Here is a 22,459-nt window from a genome sequence, read left to right on the forward strand (position 1 = left end):
GGCATATCCCCCTTTTAATTTAGGATTTAAAAATTTTAAAAAGGAGGGCCCATTAAGTAATAACTAGGTATTAGTTATAATACCTAGACCTAGATACTCAATGATGTTTTTTGGTGAATAAGTAAACTAGTTCTAATAAACTCCTAGCATACCCAAACAATACCAGAATTGTTGCATGTGGATTGACATGGCATGAGGCAAAGTGTTTTCTAAAAGTGGGCAATATTTTGCTGTCAAGGCCGTAGCCACCACAAACCAGCTATAAGATCCTGAGCAAATAATTAATCAATTTCCTGATTTTATAGCATTAATAATTGTCTTGCCTCCTTTCCCCATTCCAATTAGATGCTCAGACAGGTACTTGTTAGTATTTTAGGCAAACGGGATATGACAGAATGATATGACTCATTCCAGAACATATCATAATTGCTATGTAATACTCTCCTTTTAAAAATTTCAACAACAAAACATTAATTTTCAAATGACTTTGTTCCACTGGCCACGAGTGTCCAAGGCAACAAGCACTGCACTCTCCAAATATTCTACCTGTGCCGCATAAAGCCACATAAATGATGAGACCTCCTTGCCTATAAGCCAAGAATGTGGGTTAGCTGATGTGGCGCACCCACACATACAGCATGCTGACTCAATCTTTAACCCCTCAGCTTGGCCTGTAACAGTGAAAAGAAAAACATTGGTGGTGGTGAAGTTACCCAAGAGCAATGGACCCAGTGTGACGGGTCCATGGGAAAGTGAGGAAGGCTTGGAGAAGGGCACCAGGTGTTGGCATTGGAACCCAGCTGAAGGTGCAAATCTGAGCTTCTGCCCACTAACTCCTCTATTCACTCCTGAACACACTGAGCAAGGGAATTAACTATTGTTTTTAGCACATGATTAAAAAAACCTAACAGCTATTCAAAAGAAAAAAGAATGTAGTTCATTCACTAGGTGATTTGATCATTTCTTTCATTCCAAATAAACAGACAAACCCTAAGTCATTCTTTCATATTCGTAAAAGGACTTCACAACACTTATGGACAATATGTCTTTGATTATAACAAAAAAATTGTTTGAAAAATAAGGTAGATAAACTTTGTGCTCAAGTCGAATGAAAAACAGCACACAAAAGGCTTGCTTTGTATAGAACTTTTGTATGGAAATATATTTAAGGTTTATTTAGTAGTTCTAAAGAAAGTGATAACATGTATTCACTAAATTTTAATGAGTTTTATAGCACACATAGATGCTGCCTTACAGAGTGACTAATAAAGTAACAGGCAACTCTACACGCCGTATGTAAAACTTGATAATTGTGTCACGGCATGTATTCATCACTCCTCTAAACACTTGACATGTACTAACTTATCTATTCCTTACAACAACCCTAGGAAATAGTTGCTGTGATTATCCGCATTTCAAAATGAAAAATTTGAGGCACATAGAAATTAAAAATGAAAAGTGCCCAAAAAACAGCTATGAAGACAAAAATGTAGAGTCTGGATTCCAGCTATAAGGAGAGCTACCAACCATGGCATCCTATTTTGCTTCATGTCTTATGAAAACATGCAACCCTGTTCACATATACAACTCATACTGTAAGCCATCAAGACAAATGTTTACTGAGCTATTTAATAGAAAGGGTTAAGACTTCGAAAAAGACAGATAGTCAAAGAGTGACTCTCTCTGAACTAAGTAGACCTAGGATTGCTACATCCAATAAACACAAGCTTATTAGTGAGGCTTACATAGAATTAACAAGATTAGGCCGTGATTAGGATCTAAGCATTGACAGGTTAGCACTGAAGATAGGTTGATGTTTTTAAAAGTTTCTACTAAATACAAACAGTTGGAAATTATTTAATTCCTAGCATATTTTAATAATGAAAAGTTTCAATAATTATTTACTTAAACATATACAGTAAAATTTAAGTACTCTATAAAATTTATACTTAATAAATTAGCTTTTTTAATAGCCAGAAATTTTACACTGCTTTTTTCTCTTTAAATTCATTTTCATTCCCACAGAATATTATTTTTCTATAATATACTTGTGTTGAAAAGCTTTTTATTGATAACCCAATCATATTTTTCCAACAATATTCTAAATATAAATTGATATTTGGTAGTCTTATTTTATGTGACCATAAGTCTCCAAGTGTTTAAACATTTCTTCAAGATTGAGTTATCATTGTAATTATTATTAGAACTCAATTTTAAAATAATGTAATTTTAAATTAAAATTTAATTAATTAATGATTAATAATTAATTAGTAACTAATAATCTAAATTTACATTGGAAATGCATCTGTTAACGAGATGGATGGAGCTGGGTTATTTTATTTTTTTGCAGTTAGGTCATATATCTGTGGATATTACTGCTGGAATGAGACAGGACTCAGCATCCATTTTTATGTCTACTTTTCATTATTACAGATGGAATCTCTGAAAATCTTGTTCACATAAATAAGTAGATGGAAGTTGAGGGAGTCTGGATATAACAACGTCACTCAATAATCTTAAATCCTTTTGAATGATGTGCTGAAGTCTCACAGTCTTTTATCATTAACAACAATCACTGTTATTTATCTAGCAGCTTGTCCGTCGGGGCAAAGCAGTGGAAACTACCTGACTTGCAGAAGCATTTTTACCCAATCCTCGGCGTCATGAACCCTCTCAGTTCCAACAGTGCTATTCCAAGTCCTCCCTGGGCGGCCGCCCCAAGGTTTCTAAGCCCTTGGGTCGGGCACACAGAAAGGCCCATAGGTGAGAAGACGTGTGCTTTCCCGGTGGGAAAGGGACGGTGGGAAGGAGACACGGCTCTTTCATCTCAGGCATGTTCTCAGGAAGATCAATTTTGGAAAAACTAAAAAGTGAACGTAAGATCTGGAAATTAGTTCCCTTAATATCACCGAAGTCTAGCATCTGTTGAAAAGCCTTTGCTTACCATGTGGGTTCATGTGAGCGTGCGCGTGTCTGTGGGTTTAGAGCGTGCGTGGTGGTGATTTCAGCAAACGGCCGCGGGCTCCCGTGTGGCACGGGTTGTGCTGAGCATGAGAGCTGCGTGTCAAGAGCGTGGCGCACGGTGCGGGGTACAGACCAGACACCCGATGGAGGATACTTTCCCAGGGGTCGCTGTGGTATTTGGCACTTGAGGCCCTCGCTGCCTGGAGTCCTCTCCCCGAGACCACCTCCAGGTGGCTGCTAATGTCAGTGGCTCTACGCGTGGGCATCTTCCTGAGGCCTCCTGGACGCCCCGTCTGAAGCAGCCGCCACCACTTGCTATCACATTTTCTTGCTTTTTTCTATCATAGCTTTTAATGCTTCCTAATATTGTCTTGCCTCATTTTGTTTTTAGTTTTGTTTGTGTCCTTTCATTGTTTGCTTTCAGCTACTGGGATTTGAGCTTTTGGGAGCGGGTGCTGTCTGCGTCCCAGGCCTGGAGCAGCGTCTAGCACAGAGCAGGGTTGCTGGACACGACTGTTTAATTGAAAGAGTGAATGAGCATGTGCACAAGTATGCCAGGGCTGCCAAAACAAACTGCCACAGAACAGATGGCTAAAACAACAGGCATTCATTTTCTCACAGTCCTGGAGGCCAGAAGTCCAGGATCAAGGTGTCCACAGGGCTGGTTCCGTTTAAGGCCCCTCTGCTTCACTCGTGGGTGGGTTCCTCCTCTCTGTCCTCATACGGTCGTCCCTCGGCCTGTGGTCTGTATTGCTTGAGCCTTGATCTCCTCTTCTTTTAAAGACACCTGCTGTATTGGATTAGAGCCTACCCATATGACCTCAAACGCCCTGTCTCCAAACACAGACACATTCTGTGGGACCGGGGGTTAGGACTTTAACATATGAATTGTGGGGGACACAAGGCAGCCCATAAGAATGAGTGGATACTCTAGTTTCAGATTCTGACTAGAGCAGCCAAACCATTAGTCCTGGAAACTAATTTCAGGAACCTCTACTCACCAAGTGACAGGTGATGTCTGGAAAAAAAACCTAATCAAGTCCAGGTTTAAAAGCAAAGCATATTATATACACATGAAGTGCTGCACACAGATGCTAACAGCAGCCTTATTCCCAACAGCCAGACATTGGGCACAGTCCCAATGTCCATCTACTGGTGAATGGATTACATAGTGGAATGTATCTGCGCAAGGAAATTCCACCCAGCAATGAGAAGGAACTACTGACATGTGAAACAACATGGCCCGACCTGGAAAGCAAGATGTGAAGTGATAGAAGCCAGAAACCAAAGCCTCTATACTACGCAGATCCATATATATGACATTCTAGAAAAGGCAAACTGTAGGGATAGAAAGCAGATCAGTGGTTGCCAGGAGCTGGGGGCGGAGAAGGGACTTCAAAGGAGGACTAGAGAACTTGATGGGGTGATAGAGAATTTTTATAACTTCATTGTGCTTATTGTTACATGACTATACACACTTGTCAAAACCCCTCAACCGTATGCTTAACATGGGTAAATTTTATTATAAATAAATTGTTAATAAAACTGATTTCTCAAACATCAGAGCATATCAAGGGTTCTTTAGAATCTATGCTTTCCTATGATAGGTTACCATAGAATTTTTACAAATGTCTTTCTCACATATATTTTGGGAAAAAATGTACCCATACGCCACAAACATATGCATTTATAGGTGAAACAAGGCCAACAGCAATGCAGATTTTATTTTTAAAGTTCTAGAGAGTGCTAGGGGAGTAGAGAACTGTGTCAGTTTGAACCTGGAGTTCTCCCTGAAGGCTGCTGAGATACCACCTTGTGCATTTCCTGTTTGACTCCCCAACGCCAAAGCTGCCCCTGAGAAGTCAGGGAGGATGTGGACAGGATCCCTCGAGCCATCATTATTTATCTTCATCGACTGCAGCAACTTACACATTTTTATACACTCTCTCACTCTGTATCATTTAATAATTTCACATGGAAGTGTTTCCCCAAGCAATAATATTAACAAATGCTAACACTGCAGACAAAGTCGTGCTCAATAGAAGGGCAAGAGATTTGAAGGGCTTAGAATATTTATGCTCCAATTGGAAAAAGTGAGAATTTTTAGAAAACAAAAGTTTCATCTAGAAAGAAGAGTTTATTCCATAGAGGACAGATGGAGAGGACATTTGTGTTTAATTTAAATGTTCTGCAAAAGTTAACACTTCCAGCAGCGCAGCGACATCCCCAGGTTTCTGGCAGGTGACAAGAACACCGTATCCAGGACCGTCAGGGGAATCTGAGATCTCGGGGTTCTGGACCTGTCTGGAGCTGGAGGGATCTCTTTGAAATGAGGCGAACCAGGAAAGGACTCAGAGGAGACTTCCACACACCCACCCAAACACACACACAGCCCCAATCCCCCAAGGTTCATGTTCTGGTTAATTAGACATACCAGGTTTTCATAATCACTGACTGTTCTTTCTTTGGGGGCTGATTTGGTTTAATGATTCCTGACATTTCATCCAGCACACTGAAGTTTTTACAGCAATAAAAAATAACAGCCTCTCTCCTGACAGCAAAGACGGTGTATTCAGTGCTGTCAACTAGCTGAGCACTTACGACTCTCCTCTGTACTAACTCAAAGCGCAATAGCTGGAACATCAAGAATAATTATATCAAATGGCCACGGCAACTGATTCATAGGATGTGCAGGTGAACGCCCGCCTCAAACTCGACAGTCTCTTGTGTCTCGAGCTGCTTCCAGCAGCAAAAGGACTCTCAAAACTTCCCTCTCCTCCTCATTTGAGTGTGGGAAGCTGCCAGGAAGGCTCCTTTTGAAAAGCTGTGATCTAAGGGTCCAGCCCAGCGCTGGGCCTCGCAAACTCTCCCCAGGGAGCAGCCGCTTCTGTGCGCGTGGAGGCGGCTCTCAGGATGAGAGGACGGCCGTGAGCGGAGGGGAGTCCTGGTGACAGCCTGATGTTTGGGGCCAGCAAGGAGTTGTTGAGATCAGCAGTAAGAAATGTGGATAATGGCCCAAGCAGCTCCCCGGGGCAGTCTGAGGGAGAAAAAGGATTAATGACCTCTGAGACTTGTTCTCTTTCTACTCTTTTCCTGAAATGCCAAAGCACGGAGCCAGTTATCAATCAAGAGAGTGAAATATATCAGTGGATGGATTTGGTTTGCTACAGTGACAGCCAGCTCCACTTTTGAATACTCTTTGAAAACAATTTTTACTGTGCAATGCTGGAGAAAGCCAACAAATAATAAACCTGTCGCAGTACTCACCAAGAGGTCGTAAATACAAAAGGCGGCCTCGCAGCTGCAAAGGGAAGCCGTTCCTAAGTTTGAAAAATTGTCAGTGCTTAATCATTGCATCTGATATCAATTGTCATTCCAGGTTGTGATTTGGGCGGACTCTTATCTTCAGCACTCAAGAGGCAGGAGCCTCCCGTTCCCACGGGTTGGTCTTAGAGCTCAGAGCAGAGACACAGCCATCGGAAGGAGGAACAGTTGTTCTTTGAGTTCTATTTATTTTCCCAACTGTGTTGCAGTTACACACCAATATTTCTTCTTTTCGTTTAGTTTGGAAAACTATGCTAACTGGTGCTTATGAATTTTTGGTGATAAAATTTCAAAGGCAGTGGAAACCCATTTAATGAAAGCGACAGGCCTCTGGGGTCTGCCTAGGAGTCCTGGGCCCTGGGGCACTCCAGGTGGCCTGACTGTGCTTCCCAAAGCAGTTCTCATGGTGTCATGTCCCTAGAAGACTTTGTCCCTCTCTGTGTGTCCAAATCTCGTCTGCCCTCTCTGCTCCTCTCTGCAGTGATCAAACACGCTCTTGGAGGAAAAGGCCCTGACATAAACCCTGACTCGAGAGCAGCGAGAACTTCACCAAGGAGCGGCGTGCCGAGTGGACGGCTTTCAACAACATCCTGGAGCTTCCGTGGGATGCAGCAAACTTTGTGACCAGATTCTTCAAAGGAGGACGAGGAAGCTGCCTGCCGGGTGGGTGGAGGGATCACGGCAAGCAGGAACAAGTTACTTCAGCTAAGCAATGTGCTGTTTCTAATCAAGGTAAAGTTTCTAGGTTTTCAGAAGGTTCCCATTTCCTGAGAGGTGCTAGGTCACACATTTTGGTGTTGAAACTAAAAGTTGCTGGATTTGGAAGTGACAGCTATAAGCATGTATCCCTCAGAAAGGTGATTTTCAGTAGTGAGAGGTCATTTATTAAATAAGTTGTCTTTTCTGCATTAAATTTTCCAACACCTGGTCTGCGTGGGTGTCACAGGAGGGCAGACGACCTCTGCTCAGTTTGCTCTTCCCTGAGGCTAATCCAAGTCACCTCCAGGAAGCATCCCCCTTTGCTGAGCCTCCATTTGCAGCTGATTTTAGAAGACCTCCCTCTTCTGAAGCTTCTGAGTGTAGCAGGCAGTGTAGGCACCAAGGTGATGATTTATTAGTGTGATGAAGCAGCTGTGTCCAAAATGGCTACGTAGGGTTAGGAATGGATAAGTCACTCCCAAGAAAAACGAGGAACTAAACTATCCATGGCTTTCCACCTGGTGACATACAAGGGGACCCCCAGACCTAGAGGGACTTCCTACAGAGACTGACTGCCCATGTAACAGGAAACCCTGATGGTCTCGAATTCCTGGCCTCAAGTGATCCTCCTGCCTCAGCCTCCCAAAGTGCTTAGATTACAGGTGTGAGCCACCATGCCAGGCCTTTAACTTATATGTTAAGTCACTCTCACTCAGAGGGAAATTAATGAAACAACTTTTATAACCCTAGCAATGCTGCTGCTATCTCTCAAATGGGTTCGAGGTATCCTGGGGGACCCTGCCTGTATCTTCCAAGAAAACAGAGAGGTTAGGGGATAACAGGTATAGTTAGAACAGTGAGTGTCAGCATAAAGGTTAATTGTGCAATAAAGAAACTCAAAATAAAATAATTCAAACAAGATAGAAATGTATTTCTATCTCATAGAATACCCCAAAAGTTGGCAGGCAGTCCAGGGAAATCAGGTGCACTTTCTCCAGGATCCAGGTTACTGCTATAGTGTATTCTTGGGTGTACTGTTCACTCCTTCACACTCGAGCTCAGGTCACCACCACACTTCCACATTCCTGCCCCTGGAAGGGGAGAAAGGAAGTGTGGACGGTAAGCTGCTTATTTTCATTTACTTCATCTGGAATTTACACATATCAGTTTCACTTTGCGTGTCTGTCGCCAATATTTTCTCAAAATATGTTGTCTAGCTGGGTGGCTGTGAGCCCCATGACAACTCCGGGGGTCATATAATTAAGAAGAAGGGAGAACAAGGACTGCACAATAATTACCTGCCCTTGGCATGGTTGACTGTTTCTCCCAACTCCAAAGTTAATAGCTTATCGTCACGTAATCTAGATGAGGTAGAGTTCTTAGTACTGTAAGAATTTAATAGTTCAATTGTCCTTTCAGAACAGAAAAATAAATAGGAGAAAAATTACACTAGGAAAATATTGGGTTTCTTTTTTTTCCCCTTTCAAAATGTGGCAGCAATACACGAGTTACACGCACAAACACACACACAAAATGAGTGCAAGAGGCAATGTGATCAGTCCTTGGTCTGGTGTCCCGTGATAACGGGGAGACAACTGGGATAAAAGCAGTCATGTGTTTTTAGATTGAGAACATGAAAGAGAAAAACAAAAACAAAATAAAAAAAAAAAGCCAAAAGGAAAATAGAGATGACCAAATTCTCTCCTTAGAGAAGGATCTTATTCTGAACTCCCACTGAAGAACTATGTAGCCTGAGTTAAGTTGAGTGATTTTTATATAATGACCACATTCTAATGTTCTTGAAGTAAGCACCAAAAATAATAACTAAAAACTTTTCTGTGTATGGAGATATCCACAGGTGACTGTGGAATAACGTGACTAGCACCTGCAGAATTTGATTTTTAAGAAAGAATTTAAGGATAAGTTATATATAGCCAACAGAATTTTCAAAAGAAAAATAAAAACAAAACAACCAAAGAGAATGACAAGTGCAGAGCGAAGCAAATACCAAACAAATAATTAAGGCTGTAAAATCAGCCTCCCAGAGAGTCCTTTGTATTTGCTGACATGTTTTACATTTTTATTTTGCTCTATCAGTGATACATATAACTCCACATTTAAAAAAAAAACCATTTTTGCATATAAAACCCAATGTACTATTTATTAATGTCATTGGATTTGTTCTAAAACAAATTACTTTTAAAGATATCAAGCCGCTATGTGATATTCTATTCTCATAGCCCTGGAAATTACTGAGAAAACAAAAGGAGGAAAATGTTGCCAAAAAGGACAAGAGCTAACTGAATGTATATAAAACGTTGATAATAAGTGTATAATACCATCATTCATTCAATAATTGGGTTCCACTAGTTTTAGAAATATATTTTTTTTCTGCAGTTATATATTGACAGTCTGCATAAGAAGGGATTCGCTAAGAAAAATTATCTAATCATCAAAGTTACCTCGGTAAGAAAAAGACATTTAAAACTGGACAACACTCCTTATCGATTTTCTACATTTCTATTATGATTTTGTTTGAAAATATTGTGAATTGGCCAACAAATGTGTTATTTCTTCTGTAGTAACCTGAAAACTTCTGCTGACCACACGTAGGAATGGATGTGGAATGAAATTAGGTTGGACTCCGGAGATAAGTGCAAACTCAGCTCTCCAAACTCAGTACACTTTTTCTATAAAAGAGAATAAACATCTTAAGTTGCGTGGGCCACACACATTCTCTGCCACTTCTTCTCTTCCTTTTTTTCTTTTTACCTCTTTAAATGTGTAGAAGACGTTCTTAGCTGGGGGCTCACACACACACCAGACCTTGCTGCCTGCTGCTCCTGTTCCAAAGGACCAGCCTGGCAATCAGCCAGTCTCAGTTCACACACATCTCCACTATGAATGAGGAATTGACTGCACACATGATTATATTGTTTTTCATAAACTACTCATGCTCATTGCTTGAAATTTTTATTCATTATACTTTTTAACAAAACTTCCTCTTCTCACCTTTAACTCAATAGCTAATAATCAGTCAAAATATAATCTTTGCCTTTCCTATTAAAGTTTAATTTTTTATCAAATATGCCAAAGTTCAAGCATATCTGTAATTCCGTGTGCCCTGAAGGACAGATCCGTAATGCTGACTGATGTGCTAGGCAAGCCTTGCAGGGAGCATATTAGACCCACTATCGTAGTGACTCTCCACTAGCATGCTATGACGTAGGTACTGATTATCCACCTAGGGAAACTGGTCCCAGTGCAACTCAGTGACTTTCCCAAGGTCACAGACCTGCTAAATGGTAAAGGCAGAATCTGAACCTTTCTCCTAAATTGAAGGTTAATCCCTTCTATCTTTTCTTTGAAAACTCCAGGCTCAACCACCTCCCCAGGAACCTTGCAATTTACAGACCAGGGGGATAGGTCAAATTGGATCCTGCCTGTTTTTGAATGGCCCAGAGCTAAGAATGGCTTTTACATTTTGAAATGTTTGGGGAAAAAACCCAAACAAGAATAGTACGTCATGACATGTAAAAATTATATAAAATTCAAATTTCAGTGTCTATAAATTTTTATTGGAAATTAGCCATGCTCATGCATTTGCACGTTGTCTGTGGTTGCTTTAGTGCTACAATGGCAGAGTCAAATAGTTGTGGCAGAGACGTGCAAAGCCTAAAATATTTTCCATCTGGCCCTTCATGGAAAAATTCTGCCAATTCTTGGCTAGACTATAGACTATTCCTTTTCTCTATTTTAAATTCAATCTAGCCTTCTAAGTAGATATTTACAAAAGGAAAACCCAAGCAAACAAAAAGATCTGTCACTCATTCTCTATCTTCCAGCCACCATCTTTATTCTCTCTTCATAACCAAATTAGTCAGGAGAGCTTTCAATATTTGTCTCTATTTCCTTACACTTCATTCACTCATCAACCCACACTGTATTGGCTTTGGAGACTATCTCCTTAACAAATAAGCTTTTAGTAATGTCACCAGAGAATAGAGATATATTTGAGTCTTCATCCATCTTGTCCTCTCAGATTCTATACTATTGACTAGTTTCTCCATTCTGAAGCGAGTTCTTTCTTTGCTTCTGTGTGGGAAAACGTGCCTGCCTTGCCTCCAACTGATCTGGCCACATTTTCTCTGGTCCCTGTTCAGACCCATTCTTCTCCACACTGGGGTGGGGAACCTGCTACCTTGGGGACACATGTGACCTTATGAATCCTTGAGTGTGGCCTTTGACCAAATTTGGATTTGGTCAAAGGTCCACACATGGGGATCCGGAGGGCCACAGATTCCCCACCGATAACTCACAAATTTATTTATCTCCAGTTCAAGCATTGCTTTTTGCTCCAGACTCATAAATCCAATTTGATATTACCGCTTAGGTGTCTGAAACAAAGTTTAACACATTCAGGACCAAGCTAATATCTTTGTACATACATTTCTCCCTCTTCTATCCCACCTTCTAATTTCAGACGCTGGCATCACCATTCATACCTTTCCTGAAGACCTGAAATCTTAGTCTTTGACAACATTTGACACCACCTCTCCCTAACTTCCCACTCAGTTCATCTACACATCCTGAATCCTTCTAGACTCCACCCGCTTCTCTCCTTTCCCACTAGTCCCTATATTCCATTCAAACCAACATAACCCTTCATCCAGCCTCCCCAGGGACCTCCTAGCTGCTCTCTGGTTCCCACCCTGGGTCCCTCCAGCCCATCCTCTACACCACAGCCAAAGTGGTCTTTGATTTAATACCAGGACAAAAGTTTCCAGAAAGGAAAAAGGATACCAACAAAATAAAAGTCTACTTGGCATCTGCAATGAGCAAAATAAATATTCAATGTACTACAGTAAAGCAAATTTAGCCAAAATATCACTATTGCTCAATGAGGGAAAGAAGACATTTTTGGTTATTCAAAACTCATGATGTTTATTCCCTAAACAATATTGGCAGGAAAAAAAAATTAACTTAGTGATTTATTCCATGAATATAGAGAAAAGTATCCAAGAGAAGATACATGGGATGCCAGAGACAGTGGACCTGACGTAGGGGCATGGTGCCTTCTAAGCTGTCTGCATATGAGCAGAGTCAAGGACTCCAGGAAGGATAACTTCAAAAAGACATTGGATCTACTTTAACAAATTCCATGCTAAAGCAATGCGGTGATGTTAGTGATAATGTGAAGGTGTATTATTATTTTGCAAAAAAAGAGAAGAAAAGAAGTGATCAAAAACTTCAGGGAAAGCAACAATAAAACAGTACCAGAAAGACATGGTCCTCATGAAACAAAATAAAACAGGATATGATTTTAGAAATTAGCTAAGTATTGAAAAAAAAAAAGAGAATCTATTTAAACATGGCAGTGGGAATATTCACCTTTGAGTGGCCCAGTTTTCCTTTTGACGTATATCCATATGCAGCAACTGATACATATGCATAATGTTTGGAAATGACTATTATTTTTACATTTATTGGTTTTCAGTTTTTAGATAAATCCACACACAAAGCAAAAAAGACAATATAATAACATTTTTAATAAAATTTTATAATTTTAAAATAACAGTTGACAAATGGCAACGTTTCAGAGGTTGAAGGTAGGAGAAGGACCTTGAGAGACTGAATTTACATGGTGGGTAGTCAAGGAATATTGCTTAAAGCGGCTGGATAAAGAAATTGAAATTTAAGTGTGATAATATAAAAATATCACATGGGAGGAATTGAATATAATTCTATCAAATATTGGAAAGAGATGGAAGAAGTGAGGAAGCAAGCTGGGATGAGAATAAGTGAGCTAAGCTTGTCACCTGTTGTGACAGGGAATCACTAGAGCTCGTAGTTGATGCAACGACAGAGTTAGGTGGAAACACAGTATTTGGGATATAAATGTAATTAACAGGAGAAAAGAAAACAAGTGAACTCCATGCAGTAGGACAGGAGCCAGGCAGATCAACTTTGCTGTTTGTTTCGTACTCTGAGATAGTTAAATTATTTATTTAGTTTGTGAGTATATTACTCATGTAATAAAAGAAAAACAATAGTTCAAAAGAGTGAAATGGGGTTTGACTCCATACAAATATTAAAATTTAGAAGGAATAAACCTTCAAGTCCCGAGAAATAAGAAAAGAAAGCCACAAGAAAATAGAGAAAGTAAAAACAATTTGGAGAGATATTTATATTCTCGGGCATAAAACATCTTGATCTCACTGCCAAAAAACCATGATATATCCTTGATATATCTCTCATAAAAAATAATAAAAAAAAAAAAGAGTATTAAACTCAAAAATCTCTCACACGTGTTGGAGTTAGAGATTTACAGAATCACAAAGGCATGTGTTACTCCACAATAGAAACAACAAAATAGTAAAACTGTCTTAAGTTGTAGAAGAAATACTTGTAACTGAAATAATGTGAGGTGAGAAACCCTAAATATTATATACCCTTTGTCTATGGAACCCCTGTGCACTCCATAGAGTTCAGTATGAGGTCCTCCCTCTGCTGTAAAACGCGGCTTGGCAGCAGGAAGTGGAATGTACATCTGTGATATTTAGGATCGGGGAGGCACTCAGTAGCTTCCAGCAGGTGCCTGCATTCCTCCCACAAGCTTTTAAGCACCCATTCTTTTTAGTCTTATGTTCTCATGAATATCTTATACATTTTACATCTGAGGAGAGATGAAAGCATAATAATCATATTTAATTATTTGAGTAGCTATTTTTGTCACAAGTATCTATGATGGAATTTGAGGGATATTTAATGCAAAATTATACATGCCCTCCATAGGTATTTTCTTTCTGCAGTGAGCTTATTGCAACATGCCCAGCAGTGATAAGTCCGTTTTACGTATATACACAAACACAGCATCTAATGTTCAAAGGCCACCTAGGGAGCACAGTCTACATCACGCCAGCTACATAAATCGCTTCTTTCTTACTTCGGAGAGATTGTTTAACACCTGCTTGCACACCTCCAGTGCTGGCAAGATCTCTTCAAAAACAGCCTAATTAATGGTTGGGAAACACTAGTTATTAGACTATTTTAACTTACATTGAGTTGAAATTTGCTTCCCTTTTAACCCTATTGGTCCTGGTGTGATTTGCCCTTTAAAGCAACATAGACTAATTCTATTTTTTTTCCTTGCACATTACACTTCTCCAAGCATTCAAATTTAGCCACACCACTTTGAAGGTTTCTTTCAATGCAGTTAAATAAACTAACTTTATACCTTTGGTTCAGGGCACAGTTTTGAAATCAGACAGACCAGAGTTGCCCAGGGCAATGAGACCTAGCTCTAAAGACAAAGGTCACAAACGTGTTACACAGACAAGCAGGCTCTAATTTTTCAGTTTCTTCCTCTTTTTTAGAATTCATTTCCTATCCTCTTTCTCCCTAGTTCTCAACTCCTTCACTTTGGTAATAAACCTACGTATAAAGCACCCCTGACATAAGTGAACCCATCTTAGAAAAACAGTCCATTTAACGTCATAGTGCCAAGTTCTTACAAAAGATACTGCATCACCATTTTTTATGGTTGAGTAGTACTCCATGGTATACAGACACCACATCTTATTAATCCACTCATGGATTGATGGGCACTTGGGTGGTTTAAACGTCGTTGCAATTGTGAATTGTGCTGCTATAAACATTCGAGTGCAAGTATCTTTTTTATAAAATGTCTTTTTTTCCTTTGGGTAAATACCTAGTAGTGGGATTGCTGGATCAAATGGTAGGTCCACTTTTAGTTCTTTGAGGTATCTCCATACTACTTTCCGTAGAGGTTGTACTAGTTAGCAGTCCCACCAAGAGGGATGTAACTAGAGGCCATTCTCCTTAGTGAAGTATCACGAGAATGGAAAAACAGACACCACATGTACTCAACACTAAATTAGAGCTAATTGCTCGGCACGTGTGTGCAACATATAGAAGTAAAACTCAATGGAAATCAAGTGGGCAGGGGGAGGAGAGGATGGGTAAATTCACACCTAACAGGTACAGTGCACACTGTCTTGGTGAAGGGCACACTTAGAAATTTGACTCAAACTGTACAAAAACAAATTGTGTAACCAAAACGTATGTACCCCCATAATATTCTTAAACAAAAAGAAAAATAAAATTAAAAAAGAGAGATTTAAAAAATAAAAAATAAAGTAATTGTGCCAAGAAGGACCAGATGTTCATAGACTGCACCAAACAGATAAGGGGACAGCCCTTTACTATCAGTCCCCACCAAATGACTTAAGGGCCATAAAAAGAGCAGGACCTTTCTGGCCAGGTGCTAGTGACTATCCTGTGGTCACATAATAAGCACCAGGCACCTGCCACCAAAGGTGCCCAAATCAAGAAATCTTCCTTGCAAGACAGCGACTGCTCCGCTGACAACCGACAGGATCTGCCCAGTGTGTTCTTCTCATCCACAGCGCTCTCTTTGGACTGGTTCATCAGTCCCTTTTCCTATCCCCCTTTTCTGTTGATGTTAAATGTTACTTTGTTTTATGTGGAAATTTTAATCTATAACTTTACACATGCCATAAGTACACTACCATGCATGGTTTGCAATCCTGGCTGCCTCGTGGAATGACTTGAGCCTGTGCACTCAAGGCTCTGAGGACCGAGTGAATGGTCAGTGCTCAGGAGAACTGCCTTCTTGGGAACTCCACAAAGCTCATGGCCTTTATGATTGAAAGAGCATCACAAAACTCTGACATCGTGGACAGACACAAACGTGTGTGGGCCTGATTATCCCTGACCTTGCACCACTCACGGCAACCTACGTCCCCTTCACTTTCACTCTAAATTGAAAGAGTCACTTAAAGATCTTCAGTCAAGGGCCTTGCATTCCAGGAGCTCAGTGCCATTTTATCTCCAGCTGAATTACTTGCCGTTGTGTAGACATGACCCTACCATTCAGTTTCTGCAGTTCCCTCTCACATCATGATTATAATAAGGGGTACAATTCTGAGGTAAGCAAATAATTTCCCAGAGAGCATACTTCATCCCTCCAAGCATGAACCCTTCCAGGCAAACAGGATCTCATTAACTAACTAAAGTGAGAACACATGCACAGGGACATTCGCCATTTCAGAGGACAAAGCGCACACTCTGGATTCCAGAAGCATCTCAGAAACAGCATAACAGCCTCTCTGCCAAATTCAAGCCACATACAACAGAAAATAAATTGAGAACGCTACAAGTATGTCTCTTTAGGTAGACACTGTAAGATATATGGCAAAACACGAGTCTTTAGATGCTGTTTAGAATTTACCCCATTCATTTACTGGGGTAAATTTCACTCCAGTAGTCAGCTTTGATAACGTTTCTGGATCCTCCTCTTTATTTACTCTCCAATTTGCAACAGGTAACAGTCTAAAATTGAGATACTCGTTCTAAAGTAAATAGTCAGCAGAAGAAGTAAAAGCATCCCTTCCTGCCTCATTGGATTTTAGTTGCAAAGGACTTGGAGGGGAAGCTGCTCTACAGTCTCAGTGTTTGAAGAGGAAGGGGACAATGAGAGAAGATGAGTATGTCACCTAACACCACACAGCTCATCAGAAGCCATGCTTAGACTCACGCACTCTATTTTAATTCAAATCAGAGTTGTGCTACTCCTTTGCACAGTTTGATGCTTGCACATCCAAATAAAATTTAGCAGCCTACCCAGGGATTGTAACCCTACCCAATCTCAGAGTTACCTCTCGTCAATGGAGAAAAGAAAGTAAAATCATGCAGAAGAGATTCTGTCTTGGAACCTTTCAAATTCTCTCTCCCTGCAAAGCAATGCTCTACCCTGAGAGTAACGGGTCACTGTCTCTGAAGTTGCTTAGAAATCTATCAATAATATTTCATTACCAATAGTGCACTGAGGACTTTTTTTGGATTCTAGCTCACAAATGTGGAGAAATTGGATTGTTGTGGGTAATGATTCATTTGCTTCCACTCCTCCTTTGCCCTTCTCATTTGGCGGGATTGATTTCCTTTCTCCATATAATTTCACTTGTCACTATTCATGACTTGAGAATTGACCCTCTCCTCTGCACTTTCCTCCAAGAGCCAGCTTCTATTTTTAAAAACAATTGAAATTGCACATTAATGAAAAATTATTGAGGATGGCACTCAAATAAAATGCTTGCTTTGGATTATTTTTTTCTTACTAATGTAAAGTGCTGCTCTTCAGATAGACCTATAGAGCAATATCAAATTACCGCCAGTACTTAAACAATGAAACAAAGAAATCATCAGGAGTCCAGCCCAAGCCTCATCTCATCCCTCACACACCACGGGAGCAAATCTAATCTTTAGCTCCCTTTTTGCCTACAGAAAGAAGAAATGGGAAATAATGGGATCTCTGCCTCCCAGTTTCTAAAGAATTCAAAAAGAGAGAGACAGGGAGATCTAAATCAAAGCTCCTGTAGGCGTTGCTGGAAAATAGACCTTCTAATATGCTAGAGAACTGGAGGGAATGCTGCTTTCTCTCCTTAGACGAAGACGCTGCCTTCTTGGAGTTGAGCTTGGTTAAAATAACAGGTAGAGCTCAATGTCCGCAAGAAATTTCCTTACGTACAAGTATTGTTAGCAATACTTGCACTGAGAACATAGGGGCAGAACCAGAATAAGAGTGAAGCTTTCCAGATCCAGTAAGCCCCCAATGTGTGCAAACAGTGACATTGAGTCATATGCCACTGCCACGCACCTTGAGGCCAGGAAAGCTACTATAGGAGGCACTGCTTTGACTGTGATAATTGTCTTCTCCTCCTGATTCCTCCTCCTTTATCAGGTTACTTTTTCTGGTATGTGAGTTCTGAGGTTCTTCGGAAGTAGAAATTCCACTGACTGGTATCCATTGCATTTATGTGCTGAACTAGTTGAACAAATTCATTTCTCCTGTTTTTACATGAACATGAGGTACAACAAAGCAATAGGTACCTGGGCAATGCTACAGAGATTTTGATGTTCTGCTAAATAGCCTATTGTAGACAAATCAACTGTCAAAAGCATAATCTTACACCATGGGAAGATTTTATCTTCACACAATAATGAAATATTTTACACAAAGATGATGATCTAAATTCTGAAATATCTACATGTGTTTTTTTTTTTTTTAAATTTTCCAAACTTTAAGCAGTTTGAAGATAAGTTACTTCAAGGAAACTTAGCCTACTAGGAAGAGGAGACACTGGTTTGCCAGACCTAAAAATCAGATTTGGCATCTATCTGCTGTCATTTGGGCATGTTATTTAAGCATGTTACACCTCAGTTTCTTCATTGACAAAATATCAACTTTCTATGATAATTAGAGTGAATGAATATAATGTCTTAGCAAAGTGCTGGACACTAGAGGACAAAGTAGTGTTGTTTTGTAAGAACGTATTTGGAAAATGTGAGAAAAAGCGGTTTTGACACAGCATGAGGCCCTCACCAGAAGTCACCAAATACAACCACCCAATCTTGAACTTCCCAACCAGCAGAAGTATAAGCTAAATAAACCTCTTTTCTTTATAAATTACCCAGGCTCCAGTATTCTGTTACAGCAACACAAAATGAACTAAGGCACTTGACAAGTCCAAAGTCTGATGGGTTGGGTTGCAAGGCCAGAAACTCAGGGAAGAGCTGCAGTTTGAGTCCAAAGACTCTGGTGGAGGAAGCCTTTCTTGCTTGGGGAAGGTCCATCTTTCTTTATTTATTTTTTATTAAGGCCTTCAACTGATTGGATGGTGTTCACCTACATTATGAAGGGTGACCGCTTTACTAACAGTCCACTGATTTCCATGTTAATCTCATAAAAAAGAAAAAGCACATTGATAGAAACATCCAGAATAATGTTTGACCAACTATCTGGACACCGTGGCCTGGCCAAGTTGATATATAAAACTAACCACCAGTTTGCCTCATCCTACAAGACTCAAGCCAGTTCCCTGCAAGAAAGAATTATCTGGCCCAGAATGTCAGTGGTGCTGAAATTGAGAAAGGCTGTGCTAGAAAGATGACGAGGATATTGGAACGGGCTCTGCATAAACAAGGGAGCCTATAGTGGGAAAAAAAAGAATTTAGACTCTTTGAAGGCATTTTTCAAGTCACTCTCACATGTGTCTCAGCAGAAGTGCTGATGATTGGCACTCAATAAATGTTGCAGACTGACAATGAGTAGACGCCATGAATGGGGCACTGAGAGGAGAAATATCACCAGTATAAATTTTACTTGGTTTTGTAATATTTCATGACAGGATTTTTCCTTGACCGTGTGTTTAGCATGTGCATTTCAAAGGTTGGCTATTAAAATGACAGACTTGGCTTACACTTCCCCATCAGCCTAAGCTACATTCTAGTGGCCTTTTGTTTTGTTTGTTTTTATCTATGTTTGCCTTAAAACTAAATTAGAAGCCTTATATTTTGTAATAAGAGTACTTTGGTCAAATATACCTATACAAAAAATAGGTGTTCTATAGATTTAAGTGTTAGTATTCTCACGAATAATAAATCAAGGAGACTCACTTTAAAAACTTGGTTCGAGTTCTCTGAACTAAGAAAACTTTTTTTAAAAAATTAGTAAAAATATGGGTTTTGGTGTTATTTGTTTGCTTTCTCCCATAGTAGCATTGCTTTATCATAATTTAAATTAAAAAGAAGTATGTCTTACAGTCCTGAATGTTTTAATTTTTCCTGTTAAAAAATTTTCAATAGGTATTTCTGGCCATTTTTAGTAGGTACAAATTGATTATGTAGCTAAAGTCCTTCCATTAGGAAAAAAAGTTATGTTGCATTCTCTGTATGGTCTTTCATAACTCATCCTGATCCAAGCACAAGCAGAGCTGAAAGTGTGATGAACCCACAGAGGTTTCACAGTGCAATCAATGAAGTACCAACGCTAGCTCAAAAATAGCTACAAGGCTATCTTTGGTGCTTTATAGCTACAAATATGCTGTCAAAAATTAGATTTTCTTTTTTCCCCCCTTGAGTAGTAAGCGTTTGTTTCTAGGTATTTAACGGACTCCTTTAGATCTGAAGTTCTATAAAGTTCATTGACAGAGAAATTGAGCAGTTGATCTTCCCATAGACACTGCTGGCCATACCTTAGTAAATATGACCTCCTTAGTAATCACTTTCATACTAAATAAAATAATAATCCTTAAACTCATACGCTTAAGTACAAATCTTAATTTGGCAGGACATTCCTCGGTCTGGGTGGCAATGCCTAAGAGGCTCTTCTTTGAGCTGAGCAGAGTTAAATGACCATGGCTACCATTTCCACTCTGGTTGCCATTTTTAAAATAATAATTAAAAACAACTTGCATAAGGTTTGTTGCTTTCCTTGCAAACTTTAAGGCAAATACTTTTAGTTAAAATAAGGAAGATATAAGAAAAGCTAATTGATTTACATGAGTGGTTAAACACTGACCCATTACCTTTGATGTAAACTTTTAGAATTATTTGAGAAATGTTAAGTGTGACTCATAATGAAGTAGGGGTAAAATATGTACCTTTCTTTCAAGTTGAAGTATATTTTTTTGAATAAATTTTTTTTTGGAATAATTTTATACTTGTGGAAAAGTTTCAAAAATAGTACTGAGAGTTCTTATATACATACCCCTGTTAAAATAACTGAATGGGAAGCCATCGGATAGGGTGGCTCTATTACCTGGGGTTCCCACATAAGCAAAGTGGAACTTGAGCCCAGGAAATCACAGGCAGCCAATGGGCCATTCTCAAACTTTAACCAATTAAATAATATCTTTGCTCTTTTTCCATATTCACCCCATAAAAGCTTTCTCCTGTTATGTTGGCACAAGGAGGAAGGGGAACAGATTTCTTGCCTGGGGGGTTCCACTGAGAAATAGATGACGTTAGGAGTTGCTTTGTCTACGAGGAGGAACAAATTGACCAGAAGGGGGGCTTCCAAGAAGGAACAGATGGTGTGCCAATGGGTCCCCAAGGACTGAACAGATGTTTGATATATGATAGGGGGTTTCCAAGGACTGACCAACCAGAAAGAGGTAGAAAGACCACAAAGTGGCGATATCATCAAGGCCATAAATGAGGGTTTCTGGAGCATGTGCACAAGCAAGGTGACAGTATCCTCAAGTGACCTACCCTCATTAACATAGTAAAAGTCACACCTACCAGTGCCATGACAGTTTACAAATACCGTGGCAACCCCCAGAAATTGCCTTACAAGGTTAAAAATGAGGAGGGTTCTCAGTTCCAGGAATTCGCCACCTTTTTCCAAGAAAAATCATGAATATTCCACTGCCCACTTAACATAAAATGAGAGAATCAGCATAAAAGGAAAAATCTTGTTAAACTCAGGGTCTCCTCCACTCTCGGGGGGGTTGACCCATTCCTTCTCTGGAATGAACTATTCTTTAGTAAACTTTGGCACTTGCATCTGCTTGGTCTGCTCATTTGCTCCGTCGAGTCGGTACCAGTAGCCATTCTTCAGTACTAGGAACCAAGAACCAGGGAACACAGGGACCTGACATCTGGTCCCCACACTGGACATTCCCAGTCCCCCTCTGGTGTAATCTTTCAGGGCTTACATTTCAGTGCTGCCTGATTCATGAATCCCTATTGGCTCAAATAAACTCTTTAAAAATTTAATGTGCATTAATTTATCTTTTAACACCCCTCACCTAGTTTCCCTTATCATTAACATTTTACATTGTTATAGTATATTTATCAAAGTAGGAAATTGACATCTGTATCTTTATTACTTTCCTAGGGCTGCTATGACAATTTATCACAAACTTGAGCTTAAAACAACAGAAATGTATTCTCCCACAGTTCTGGAGGACAGAAGCCCCAGTCAAGGTGTTGCAGGGCTGCACCCCTTCCAGACCTCGGGGACATCCTGTCCCTTGTCTCTCCTGGCTTCTGGCAGTTGCTGGCATTTCTTGACTTGTGGCTCCCTCCTCCAATCTCTACCTTCATCGTCACATGGCCTCCTCTTCTATGTGTGTCTCTCTGTGTCTCTTCTATAAGGACACTTGTCATTGGATTTAAGGTCCACCAGATAATCAGGATGATCTTCTCATCTGGAAATCCTTGACTTAATTACATCTTCAAAGCAGTTTTTCCAGACAAGGCAACATTCACAGGTTCCAGGGGTTAGGACATCTGTAATCCTCTGGTGGGTGGCAGGGAGGGCGCCATCATTCAACCCACTGCAGTACATTGCTATTAACTAAACTTTGGACAGGTTTTCCGTTAATGTCCTCTTTCTGTTCCAGCATCCAATCAGCGCTCCACAACGTTGTCCGTCTCCTATTATCAGTGACAGTCCCCAAACTTCCCTTGTTCTTTATGACCTTGAGAGTCTAGAGGTGTACTGGCTGCCTGTTCTGTAGAAAGACCCCCGATCTGGGTTTGTCTGACATCCTTCTCAAGGGGCTTGGGGAAGGAATGTCACAGAGGCGAACTGCTTTCCTTGTCACATCAAAGCAGGGCACATGATATCTGCATGACATCACTG

This window comes from Eulemur rufifrons, chromosome 18 (assembly GCF_041146395.1).
Source record: "Eulemur rufifrons isolate Redbay chromosome 18, OSU_ERuf_1, whole genome shotgun sequence".
Taxonomy (NCBI): Eukaryota; Metazoa; Chordata; class Mammalia; order Primates; family Lemuridae; genus Eulemur; species Eulemur rufifrons.